Source organism: Pyxicephalus adspersus, chromosome 2 (assembly GCF_032062135.1).
Source record: "Pyxicephalus adspersus chromosome 2, UCB_Pads_2.0, whole genome shotgun sequence".
Taxonomy (NCBI): Eukaryota; Metazoa; Chordata; class Amphibia; order Anura; family Pyxicephalidae; genus Pyxicephalus; species Pyxicephalus adspersus.
In genome coordinates this window covers 31,434,204-31,447,728 of record NC_092859.1, presented here as the reverse complement: position 1 = coordinate 31,447,728, position 13,525 = coordinate 31,434,204, and the positions used below count along the sequence as shown (strand labels likewise).

General features: G+C 40.8%; 1 protein-coding gene and 1 long non-coding RNA gene across 2 annotated transcripts in view; one reads left to right on the top strand and one right to left on the bottom strand.

The window, feature by feature from the left end:
* Positions 1-6,538, bottom strand: part of LOC140323320 (uncharacterized) — a 16,299-nt gene extending 9,761 nt beyond the window's left edge. The window contains exon 1 of the long non-coding RNA XR_011919349.1: positions 6,370-6,538. This is a non-coding gene — a long non-coding RNA (uncharacterized lncRNA). The remainder of the gene's footprint in view (positions 1-6,369) is intronic.
* Positions 6,539-13,129: 6,591 nt separating this feature from the next.
* Positions 13,130-13,525, top strand: part of NUP50 (nucleoporin 50) — a 14,170-nt gene continuing 13,774 nt past the window's right edge. The window contains exon 1 of the mRNA XM_072400277.1: positions 13,130-13,281. The gene's annotated coding sequence lies outside the window, so the exon portion shown is untranslated. The remainder of the gene's footprint in view (positions 13,282-13,525) is intronic.

Sequence of the window (13,525 nt, the reverse complement as noted above, 5' to 3'; positions counted from 1 at the left end):
CAATCCCTATTTAATGTACAGCGCTGCGTAATATGTTGGCGCTATATAAATCCTCTTTAATAATAATAATCCAATTTACTGATTGTTGGGAGAAATTAAAAATTGCTTATGCACCAGTACATAGCTTCTAGAATTGCCAAAATGATACCTACTACCTCTGGGGCTGGGACTGGGAAATTATTTGGTGCAGGGTAGACCAGATTATTTAGCCTCAGGTCTATCATTTCATAAGGACCTGTTTGAGGCACTTTTGAGCAAAGGACTGGAAAGCTGGAAGGGCAGCTGTTGGTTAATATCTACTTACCAACTTATCCTTCGATTCTGAATCCCTCGTCATTTAGGTAGCAACTGTAAAGCGTGTTTTCTCATTTTTTCCATGTGTGTGCTTTTTTTCCACTCTCTTTCATCTTCTCCTCTCATCTCCTTTCTCTTCTTACTCTCTAACCAGCACCCCCATACGTGTTTGTCTTGTGTCTGTTTTGTCTGCACTACGGCTTTAATAATAATATCTGTGTTGTAATGTCCAGTTTCATAGTCTTGCATGATCCTTGCTGTCCTAGCAGATGCAAAATATGTCTAAGCCAAACTGCACAACCCATTAGACAGCAGATTTTGACCACACTGCTCAATGCACTCTATAAAAGACCTGTTCTAACATACCCTACCCTCTTTTTCTCTTGTAAAGATATGTGTGGCTAGTACTGTTTCACCAGCATAAAGCCATGGAGTGGGAGTGCACAGGAAAAAGGCATTATCAAGTGAAAACCACATAAAAATTATAACATATGGCCTTAAAAAAAAAAAGTGTCAGTTTTCAATTGGGCTTCATAATAAAAAGAAATTCCCCCTTTAAACTGTCTCTCAGCAATCTTTCAAAGTGTCCTGAGTTGAAGAATGTCTGATACAAAGAATGATTATGTTCACATTACTATTTTATCCCCGTTGTCTGGGCAGGCATCCCATCATTTCTGCATATCTCTGTTTGTCTTATCTATTTTCTCCCTCTTTGGGAAACTTTCAGTACATAATGTGACCGATTTGAAAGGCGGTGATAAAAATGAAACGCTTCTATCTGTCTGGCGGTGACATTTAAAACACCACCTCTCCCTCTCATGGTTTATGATGCCAGGCCGGGTTCTGCGAGAGGATAGCGTCTCTTACTTTATGTCGTCCATCCATAAAATTATATTTATCGACTCCTCCTGTGAAATGAGAAGGTGAATCTCTTCTCGGCAAATCTTTGGTGCCAGGAATGTTTAACATTAAAAAGTTTTATATACGATACAGTTGTCAAGAATACACAAAGAGAGAATGCTGGGCTTAAAAAGGAACTGTAGTCTTTTAAATGTTAAATATTACTGTAAATCTTGTTTTCAGTGTATATATATATACATGACAACACATCTAACAACTTAGATCCTAATGTAAGTCACAGAAATAAATACAGGTAGTCCGCAAGTTAAGGACATCTGACTAACGAACGACTCCTAGGTACAAACGGGCTTCCCTGCTCGTTTGTGTGCAGAACGGAGGCTTGAAGGGGGGAGGGGGCGGTTCACATGACTTGTAGAAGAAGAAGACTTTTGCTGATCTGCAACATCTTGTAACTCGTTAATGACCAATACAAACTTTGCAGTTGTTTGCATATCAAACTACAGCTTGCTCCAGAAGTTAATGAATGTCTAGGCTCCATTAAGATTTTTTTTTCATTTTTTTTTCTTTCATTTTTTGCTTTGTTTGTGATTACCTCACAGTGAATATTTTATACAGTAACTGACACCACACTGCCTAATAATATGTTGAGACAAACATCTGTCCTAATTGCATTTATTAAAAAAATAGTACCTGTCCTGACATACATACAAATTCTACTTCAGAACAAACCTACAATCCCTATCTTGTATGTAACCCGGGGACTGCCTGTAGTCACCTCCCCTTTCTTGTTACAATAGTTGCACAGGGTGTCTAAATGTTGATTTGCAGGCCAATAAACAACATAGTTAGACCTGCTGCGCACAGTATTTGGTTTTTAGTAAAAGACCTGGCCAGACTGGTGTGGATGATACTCAACTCTGTCCGCACAAAGCACGGGAGAAAAGAATTTAAAAAAAAATGGCGGGAGCCATGCAAATCATCATAGGGGGAATTTGCGTGGAACCTCTCATTATCCTAAAATGAGGAATAATCTTCTTATTTTAGGATTTGTGATAAAATAAGACATGTGAATACCTTCTGTTCTTTATTGACTTTACTGTGATGTGCACTGATCTGCATACCAAACTTTTTGATCCCCTAAATCCCTCAATCCCCCACAGTAGTAATAGTGTAGAATATGAGGCTTTGCTACACAGATAGATAGATAGATAGATAGATAGATAGATAGATAGATAGGAATAAAGCTACTTTCAAGATATGGTCAGTCAAGACATGTGTGAAGCCGACCCCTCAACATGGTTTACCCATCAGGAAAGATCGCTGTTCACACCTTTGGAGGCAAGCACAGTGGGGTGCTGCTTACTCATCCCCTCACCTCTCCATTGAACAGAATGGTGCTGTATGTACAATGCTTGTTCATTTATCTATCAATGAAAATGATTGTTTTGAGCAACAATCCTCGTTCGGAGCTTCGTTCATTTAGATCAGGGGTGGGCAAACACCGGCCTTTAGGCCAGATACGACCTAGCCGGTAGTTCGTTCTGGCCTAAGGCCCCCTGGAGCCCTGGTACCGCCTCCTTGCTGTTGCTCCCCAATTTACCGTGATCGGCGTTGATATTCTGCCCCGCGGTACATAGGGAAGGCTCCCTGAAGGGAAATCCCTCTCCTCCGCAATGCATACGGAGGAGGGGGATTTCACTCTGGGGGCGTTCCCTGGTAGTGGGCGGAGCCATTAGGGCGGGACTCAGGCCTAGTGTGCTCCCTCCCACCCCTGAAATGGCCATAAAAGTTTGCCTACCCTGATTTAGATCAACAATCCTCATTTAGAGACTCCTAGAGCTCCTACAGCTTTTCTATTCAATTAAGGTGAATGTTACTCAAAGCAAGACACAAGCAGCCCAAAGCATTAAAGAAATTCAGAAGCAAGTCAAATAATTACCTGAATGTATGTTGCATTTGTCTTGGTTCCTAATATAATGATCTTGTACAAAAGCCCTTTGACGATTCAAAGAAAATAAGAAACTTTGAAAGTGTTAGGCATCTTACATTTCAGCACAGAAACCACAAGGACCATTGCCTGTTATTTTCAATAGATCTTTGTTCGCAATAGGCTTCACTCTATATTTAAATACTCCCCACATCAGCTTTTTATAAATAAAGAAGACAATTTAAATTACTATACCATAGAATTTATGAATTACATGTATAAGCCAACCATTTTTTTAATGCATCAGGGTATAGGATGTATTGTAGCTGTAACCTTGGTTTGATGAGGACAAAGTAAATTGCCTAATTCATTGCACTCAAGATATTTACTTCTGATTCATTTTCATGAGCGCAAATGTGGGTTAAGCTTTCTAAGCATACTTAAGAGGACCTAAACAAATACATAAATGAAATGCTGTTTATAAATTATATCCTAGATTTACCAGGGGAGCAATTCAGGCCTAAACAGGGTAGTTATTAGCTGCTAGCTGGTAGTTACTAAATGTACCTAGCTGTAGCTGGTATTAGCTGGTAGTTACTAAATGTACCCTGTAAAGGGAAATTTCCAGGTCAATATATGTAACTTTAGGCAAAAGAAGAGATCAATGGTAAGTAAGGCAGAAGAGGGAATTTCTAGATAGCAATGGATTTCCTCCAGCCAAGATGTTGGGTTTTGTCAGACTTTCTGTAGCTTCTCATGAACACTTTGAGCAGCTGACAGTGTACAGTGAGAGCAGAGTAAGTGATTTCAGTACAGGAGAGTCCCTTATGGACATAAGGTAAGACTGGAGGTCAGCTTTAAATAGCTTCTTATATTCTTCTACAGTAAGAATCCAGACAACAGCCCACAAGGTCACTGGGAATGTACTTGAAATCTGCTCCTAGGTCTGCTTTAATTTTTCATTTTTACTGTGATGTAACATTAATAAATTTAAAGATCCTAAATGACTGCTTTTAACCATCTCTTGCAAAAGTCATACCATAGACATAGCACATTATGGAGTTATTGAGAAGTCTCTATCTTTGCCAATTCAGTAAACAGTCGTTATCATTCAAAAGCAGCAGCTAAATATATTCCTGTGTCACTTTCTCTGTTAAAGCAGATTCTATTATAGATGCGCTGTGATATCTTTGTCTGTCATTCATTACAGTTTAACATTCTGAACGTGTGATGGACAGCTCTGTGTCTGCTTCCTCCACAGCGCTAATGTCTCTACTTAAATTTATGGCTTTTCATTAATAGTAGGCAAAGATAGTGTTCTTCAATTTCTGTTATTTCTCAAGTGACATATTTGCATTGCTCACAGCATAATAATTTTACAAATGTTTCTTTTACAGCTATCTATAAAGCAGCGCCTCCTAGTGGCCTAATAATTCAGAAAAAATTACGTTCATTACTATCACAATGAACACCTATAGGCAAATGTATAAGGTTTGGTTCCAGGCATGTGAATTTGGAAAGGTGCCCTTTGCCATTGTTATTCATGGAAGTTATGAAATTTTGCAAACACACATTCAAATGTGAATTTGGAATATACCCTTATTTTCAGAACAGATGTTGTGAATGTTGAGTTAAAAGTTTCTATTTATAATTATTTAGGTGTTTCTTTAAATCCTCTGTGCACATTGAAATACGTGAAACATACCAAGTAACCACAGATTGGCCAATGTACTTTAAAGCAGCGGTCGCCAACCTTTTTGGTCCCGCAGACCACTAAAATCCCCGGCTCTTGACCGCCCATGTGCGGGGAGCCAGGTGTCAATCAAAGGGGGAGAAACCCCCATAGTGACCTAAGAACAAGTTAACCCCACCCAATCTCCCATCGCAGATCTGAGCCTGCAATGGGAGAGTGGGAGGGTTATGTCCAGGGACACAGCCTGTGCACTTCCCTGAGCCTGGGGACTGTACCAAGGACGGCTCTGGCCGGTGCGTCCCCCTAGCGGGCTCCTTCTCCTGTCCGCGGACCACCAGTTGGCGACCGCTGTTTTAAAGGCAGGCCTAGAGCCGACAAGAAAAAGACAGCATAGACGCAGGGCCCTGATGACTGGGTGCTAAAGGGAACCAGTCATGTAAGACAGGAAGAGAAAGGTGTGGGTTATGGTGGGGTGATCATTAGGGGTACAGAGATGTTTAGAGGAGTTAAAAGGCTGGGCAGAAAGAGAGGGGCATTGGTAGTTGGCATAGCTAGAGTGAGCTTTCCGCCTGCCCGCCCTGAACTTGGGGTAGTTTGTCTATTAGTAAGTTTGGTTGGGACATTTGGGTCCGAGGAAGGCAGGGTCTGGTTGATAATGGAATGTTGGTAAAAGGACTCATCAGGGATGGTGTCCATGGTGAAGGCAGGTGACTGTTGGACAGTGAGGAGCTTGCTGTAGGATTGATATCGGAACCCAAGAGAGGGGAGTGCGCCTGGGGGCCAAAAATATCAATCCATTGGTCTTCAGTGGTGTATTGGTTTTTGCTGGGGAGTACCTTCCCGGATCTGCAACCTATTCAGGGTGTTTAGGAGTGTTAGAGGTTAAGTGAATACTGAGTTGTTAAAAATTGTTGATATTGTAACCAAGTTTTTATTTATAAATATATATATATATTTATATATATATATATATATACTGGTATATGTTTGTAATGTTTTATATGAAATGCTGGTAATAAATGGCTGACCCCAGCAAATTTCTTCAAAACACCGGTGTATTTATTATTTAAAGGGGTTAAGGTGGGGGTTGATGGTAGTTTGCTGGGCTGGATATGAGAGGGACTGGTGACACATCTGTGTCATGTACTTGAGAGATGTAAAGTAGACAAATATAGGCAAATATACAGAAACATGCACTGTATACAAGGGTAATTCTGTAGTATGCATTAACTGTGATTGCAGCAAGGAACTCGCTCACTGTACTGTGCAGTCTATGAAGAAGCAGCCTTGTCACCCTAGGACCAGACTTTGGAAAATCTTGTTCTCCATAATATAAAGAAGTGTTCTATTGCCCACAAAGAGAGTAGGGTTGACTAGAGTTGTGTCTAGACCTTGAGAACACATGGCCTTTATTTCTGCTGGCTTGGATCCAGGCCCACCCCTCCTTATCAGCATAGGTGGAAGGTGTTTACAGAGGAGAACTGGACAAGTCTATAACCTTGCTTGGGATTCCAGTACCACAAAGCACTTTAAATGTTATATTTAATAGACCAAAATGGAGCAAATAAAAAAGTAATTGTTATAGTTAACATACCTTTCAATCTTAGCAATGCTATATTCGCTGCAGCACAAGGGTTACTTTGGCTTCTCATCACCCAGGAAAGCATTCACCCAGGGTGACATCTCTGAGGCTGCCAGAATTAGGTTAATGATGATGACATTATGGTTCCATGTGAGAGCGGGTCAGCATGATGTAGCTGTGACTGCTTGACTGATGATTACACTAATCAGTCCCAAACAGAAGTGACCACAACTAAATGCACAAATGTGTCCCCATGAGCCGTAGATGATTGGCTGGGGACTTGATGGCAAGGAGTAAGCAGGAATCAGGCAGTCTATGAATGTCATCAAAACCTTAAATGCCTAAAAGCTTGCAGATAAGTAAAACTAATTTTACTAACAAATAACAAATTTGCACTTACTAACAAATTTGCACTTATTGGTTTGTTAATCTCTAGTCAAGGCCTTGGCTGAACTCGCTTTACAGTTGTTTCTCCTCAAACCCTTCTTTGTAGTAAACCGTGTCATATTAAGACAGGAGATTATTTTCCTTGTAGCGTTTAATAAAAGACTGATTCCCACTAGTATACAGGCTGCAGACTCAGGGTATTGTCCGCAGGGTCACGCATGGATGCCTGCAGTTTTCTGCTTCACCGGCTGATAGCAGTGAACGTGTGAGAAATCAACTCGTAATAGGATGAAAATTGAATGTGAAATGAAATCCAGTCTGTCTATAACTGGTGCTGCGGCTGTGGTGGAGGGGGAGGCTATGTACTGTATTCCTTCCATGAAGATGATATGAAATATAAAGTGATAACCCTTAGGAGATTTGCAGACAACATTATTGGTTTAGTTATTTCAAGAAATCAATGGTCTTTTAAAGGGAGCTTGTTGCCATCATATCTTGAAAAAGGTGGTCTTAGGAACCCTTTAAAAACATAAATTAATTGTTTAGTTTTGAATAACATAGGAATCTCTGACATGCTTGTACTGCTTTCCATGTCTCTCTATTTGTAAACTTTATGAACAAACCCTCTTTTTTAAGTTTTATTACAATTACAGGGTTAAAATCTCTACAGCTGCAGCATAAAATCTCTCAAAAGAAAACTTCCCAAAAATTCCAAGTCTGAGTCAACTAAGTCAATCTAAGTCAATTTTAAGTGTGACAACTTAAACATTTAGATTTTCCCACCACATTTTGTCTTTATGACAATAAACTAATGAGCCAACCTTTACATAATATTTAGGAGGTATTGCGGGTTTTTGTGTTGCTTTGTATCAATGACCTGTTCATTCGTTGAGTGAAGAAGTTACATTTCATTGGGAGGAAAGTGCAAGTGAGGAGTCAAGACGGAATATGTTTTGATAGAGCAGATTTTTATAATAATGTACTATTCTATTTCACCTTGGCAAGAGAAACCAATCTGTGTGATGTAAGGTACACGTGGCAGGATTTTCTGTGCTGAAGGGGGCATGGTAATTTCAGCCATGTTCCTCCACAGAATATTGACACCTTAATAAAGTTTAGCTAGCCAACAAAAATTACTGCAAGCCTAATACCAGCCTCTATTTCCTCAGGTGCCTTCCCATACCTATTTTGTGTATTTTAAATTATTTTATAACTGTTCCCTTTTCTTTAGAAAAAGTCTCCTTCTAATTCACATGTAAGGCCCTGCTCCAGCGCCAGTGCTCATCAGATCCTAGTCCCCCAATCTAATGCTACACTCTTCACCTGTAGTAACTCTGCTTTGGGTGACTTGTTGCACCATCCCAGCACACCGTTGCTCCCAGGACTTCTGTGAGCAAAGGATGGCATATGGAAAGGACTTAGAGAGGACCAGGAGCCCACAGATAATGCAGAACAGGAGAGTGCAGCAGAGGCACGTACAGAGGTCATATACAGCAATATGTCCGCCAAACGAGGTATCCAAAGAGTACAATCTCATGGTCAGGAACCAGGCAGAATCAGCAACAGCAGACAGAAAATAGTGAGTCAGCAGAGGGGCTTTATAGTCCTATCAGCCTAAATCCCCTTCAGCTGCGCAGAGCCTCAGTGTATGTGCTTGGGATGCTGAGAAGATATATCTAAGGTGAAAAGTGCACAGCTAAAGGGTAGCTGGGGATGCTGCAAGCTGCAGTGCAGAGGCCAGACAACTAGATCTCCTATGCTGCTGAAAGCGATGCCCAGTGGAAGGAATAAATAGGGTGCACAGAATGGCTGCCAGAGAAGCATCTCCTAACAACCCCCTTTTTTCCAGCACAGACTGGCACTCAATCCAAAGGGCAGAGCTAATGGGATGATGTTTTTGCAAGATATCATGGTAAAAACCCTGTGGGGTAGGCTAACGGTCTCTGTGCTCAATTTTCTCACAAACTAACTCAACTTTCTCTACCCTGATGAATCCAGCATGTACCAGTAAAACAACAGAATCTGGGTGCATGATACCTCCAGACTTTCTATTTGATGTGCTATCCAAGTACAACACCACACTACACCAAGTGACAATTACACATCCATTCCATTCGCCAAGCCAGGGCGCCATCTTTCCCTTTTCTTCCTGATTTTTCTTCCTACGTCACCCGACCCAGGTGCAAGATTGGGTGACATAGGTTGAAAAAAAAACTTGCCGAACTTACTGCGCATGCGCAAGCTCGGCAAATCTTTCTCTTTTCACCAAAAGCCTCCTTCTGCGCATGCCCAAGATGCTCGCGCATGTGCAGAAGGAGCACCCAAAAGCCTCCCTGGATGCGTGACGTGGGTAATTCGGGAGGTTTTTCGCTTCCATCATCAAAGGTGTGCTGAACCCTTTTTTTTTTTTTTTTTTTTTTTTTTTTAAAAAGGGGTTGCACTTAAAAAAACCTAAACTAACAGAATTTTTACGTAACATAAAAAGGTTGTCTACCCTTTAATGTAAAGTGAAATTTCTGAGTTTAGGTACGCTTTAAGAAACATTTTGTATTATGTAATGTGCACACCTTTTTCTCCTTTAGAGGTTGCAGGTCATCTGGACAATTTTAGAATTTCCCTGACTGGTTATTTCCATGAAATAATGGCTGCTGTACATTAAAGGGAAGCTATGATTACTACAGATCATAAACAGCCGTGTACTAGGAAGTTGTTATCCATAATGGTTCACTGGGATTTGTGCTTCTAGATGTTCTTGCAAGAATTGATAACCTGCAAGCTTAGTTGGTAGAAAGGTAATTACTACACATCTGTGCAGATTTCTTCTCTGTACATGCCGGAAAGTGATACAAATTATTATCTGTCATCAACACTAATAGGACTGCCATGTAGGAGAGTTACTGCACATTTTGGCTGCTTCACATTTGATCTGAAACCTTTAATAATGAAGAAAAATTTAAAAATGGAAACCTTCTACAGTGCTTTTTGTTGAATTTCAGAAATAGCTGCAACAAGCAGCTGAAACATACGTCATATATGTGAATTGACATTGATGACATGAGGATCACATGGTTTTGTTGATAAACAGACCAGATGGCACAGTATGGGCCTGTTTTCCGAAAGCCCCCTAAGGCTGGAGAGAATACATTTTCATCAGTGAAGCTGGGTGATCCAGAAAACCTGGAATGGATTTCATGGAAGTCATTTGCTATTCAGTAGCAAATGTTTTGAATCCTGGACCAGATCTAATCCAGGTTTTCTGGATCACCCAGCTTCACTGATGAAACTGTATTCACTCCAACCTTGGAAAGCTTTACTAAATCAGGCCCTATGAGCAGGGCAGTCACGTCATGCTCCTATGTTTAGAAAGAAAAAAGTTTATGTTTTTTGCAGTAGCTAAATACACCTAACAATCTCCAAACTTAAAGATAGAAACTCGTTTTAATAACATTCTTCAGAAGGCATTAGTCATTTCTGTGAATTCATGTTAGAAGAAATCAATTGGTTATTTGTAATTCTCACTCTCATGTTGCCATTCTCAGATCTGTGCCTTAGCATCATTCATCTCCATAACACATTCTCACTTTCCTCATCTTTGCTGGGTATGTTTTTCCCCACAGGAGTGAACGCTGACTTTGCCGGCAGAAGTGCTAATCTGATTTCTATATTTTTTTTAATGTAATATATGTTTATTTAGATGAAATAAATACAAAACAAAGGTAAAAATGAGAAACATATAAATATAGAATAAGGCACTGATATGAACTAAATACAATAGTAGGTTGTGATAAGGTCATGAGTATGGATAATACTAGTGCAGTCACACAAGAAGTTATCTGATATTATAAATTTAGACTGACCTCAATGAGTACAACATATCAAAGGTACCTAAAGGATGGCGATCTAAAGAAACGGAAAATGTAGAACAAAGTTACTCAACCAGTGCAACCCAATGATTCTTTCAGGGGTTTCTAGGGGTTCCTTGAGCGATGAGCAATTTGTAACTGTCAAGTCAGTTATCACTGACACCAATGATCATTTTTGGTATTTGTAAGGGTGGCAGCCTTCCCATTGGTCAGCAATGTAAGAGGCATTGTTCCCACTGACCACTAAACCGATGTAATGTGAGTTGTGAATATAGTAATTATAACAGGGGTTCCCTAACAACCTGAAAGGTATATAGGATATAGGAGAGGAGAAGCAAGAAGACAGAGATGGAAGAGGAAATGGGTGTCCACGTGGGGACGGGACCACCAGCTTTAAGAATAAAAAGTACAAAATACTTAGAGAAGTAGCCTTATGCTCCAACTTTACTCATCCGTTTGTAATCCACTGGACCACGCATGTCTAGATTGTAAGCTCTTCGGGTCAGGGTCCTGTCCTCCGGTGCAGCCCCATTTAACGTACAGCGCTGCGTAATATGTTGGCGCTATATAAATACTGTTTAATAATATTCATAATAATAATTATGTCTCTATATAGGCTACAGTGCGGTCATCTAGCCGAGCCATTATTTCTTGCTGTGTTGGGGACAATTCCTCCAACCACTTTGAAGCACATAGTGGATCCCCAATGCTTCAGGATGATTGCTTTCACTGTGGAGAGAAAAAATCCAAACCCTGGAACAGGGACAAAAGTCCTACTGCTGGAGTCATTGGCATTTCCTCTGGAGAAAATGTAGCTCCCAAGCAGCAACATAACATGAGGGATGGGGTTAGGCCGGTGTGAGAAGAATGGATTTGGGAAACCAAATGAGTAACCTGAGTACAAAGAGCCTCAAAAGGAGCAAGGTGAGAAGGAAGCAGAATCGAGTCTGCCAAAGGAACCACAATGGCCCAACTGAACAGAGAACTTTGAGGGAGGTCTGCTGAGCAGTAGAGAATAGGAGCAGGTTACCCCAATGAAGAACGTCCTTTATTGGAGAAATATGAGAATGCTCCCAGTGAATACTGCTGAAATGCAACCCTAGTACCCCAAAATAGGAGTCAATTGGTCTATATAGGAAAAGAATTTGTTTTACTTAATAGCCAGGTCCCAAAAATAGAGCAAAAAGGGAGAGAGGAAAGAAAAAGGTCAGGACTGATGACTTATCAAAGCAGAATAAATAAAGACATAATTTTCTGGGACTTTCCAGTAATATGTACCATATATAGTATACTCAAACACAAATCAAAATACAAACTGAGCTGCCATCATTTACCTGAAAAAACAGGAAATATATAGGTTATCTGTTTTTTAATGATCTTTTGAGTATTATTGTTGACCTCCACTAGATGGCCCTGTGCCATCATCTAAAGTGTGTTACAAACTCTAATGATATCTCAGATGGCAAGAGTTTGTTACATTCTTTAAATAAGGACCCAGTGCCATCTAGTGGTGTGACTTGAGTATAAATCAAGATTTTTGTTCTCTAATAGCATTTTTAGGTACAAAAATGTCTTGGTTTATACTTGAGTACATAGTATGAGAGTTAAGAGTATGATATATTTTAGAACAAAACTCTCACCTCCTCAACAAATTTCTGTGTCGCCCTTATGTAGTCCACCACTGCTGCTGTACGTCTGTGCAAGGAAGTAGCAAGGAATACTGGTTGATCCTGCCAGAAATCAAATAACTTCCGGTGCAGCCTGTGCTGCATTGTTATCATTTACATAATTGTCAACCACAGAAAATGAGAGAGGGTGGGGTATGTGGACAGATCTTGTTTCTGATGTCCTGATATAGTACAATGAGTGTTGTCTTCCTTAGGACAGGAACTGTTGCTGGTAGTAAGAAAGGAAATTAAATCTTAAAAAAGGAAAACAAATACAGCCACCATGATGGTTTATTTAATAATAAAGTGTTATTACACCCAACACAATCATTTGACGTGCTGCAGCATAGCAGTCATTAAATGTGGTGGATGCATTCATTTTATTTTTTTGGAAGTTTTATTTTATTCTCACCTAGCAGTAAGACAGGGAGATAATACCTATGTGTTGTACTATACTACAGAACACCTCCCCATCTACAGAACAGAAGAGGTGTCAACTAAATACAGGACATCATGTCATTTTGCAAACCAGACATAATCAAACCTTTAATGGCATATTAAATAAATGTAAAAACGTACAACTAAACTAAACAAAACAAGTTGTGTACACATGCGCCACACGGATTCACCTAACATTCATTTGTATTTAGCGCACACACTGAAAAATGAACTCTCGCAGTCTGGATTGTGATTTGTCGCATCGCTGCTAGTTGTGACGTCATACATTCCAACAGCACGTGACAGGTACGCAGGCGTGCGCCTTCCCCACCCGGCGTTTTCAATGAACCATTTGGTTGACGTCACCTCCCTTGCTATTGGTCTGTAGAATCTCGCGCAATCGCAGTAAAGCTGTTCGTCGGGAGAAGAGGTTTCCTCCTTACAAGTCCCGCCCTTTTTCTGGCCGTTAGCGGTGGAGCATGCGCGCTGACACATCTTTGGCCGCGATAGGCTGCTTCCCGCCTGGGTCTTGGTAGCCGGCTGAGCTGGTGATGTGGAGGCCGTGATAGGTAGGTGTGGAGGAGGCCGGGTGCGTGTGATGGGGTGACAGCAGGCGGAGAGGCCGGTGTGTGGAGTGTGAATGGCGGGAGAATGTAGGCCGCGCTATAGTGTGACGAGGGGGCAACATGGAGGCCAATGGGAGAATATCAGTGCCGCCATGTGCCGGGTCTGCCCTGACTATACCGGCATCGTGTATAATGTGTGTCCCCTGTATACCGGCACCGTGTATAATTGTGTGTCCCCTGTATACCG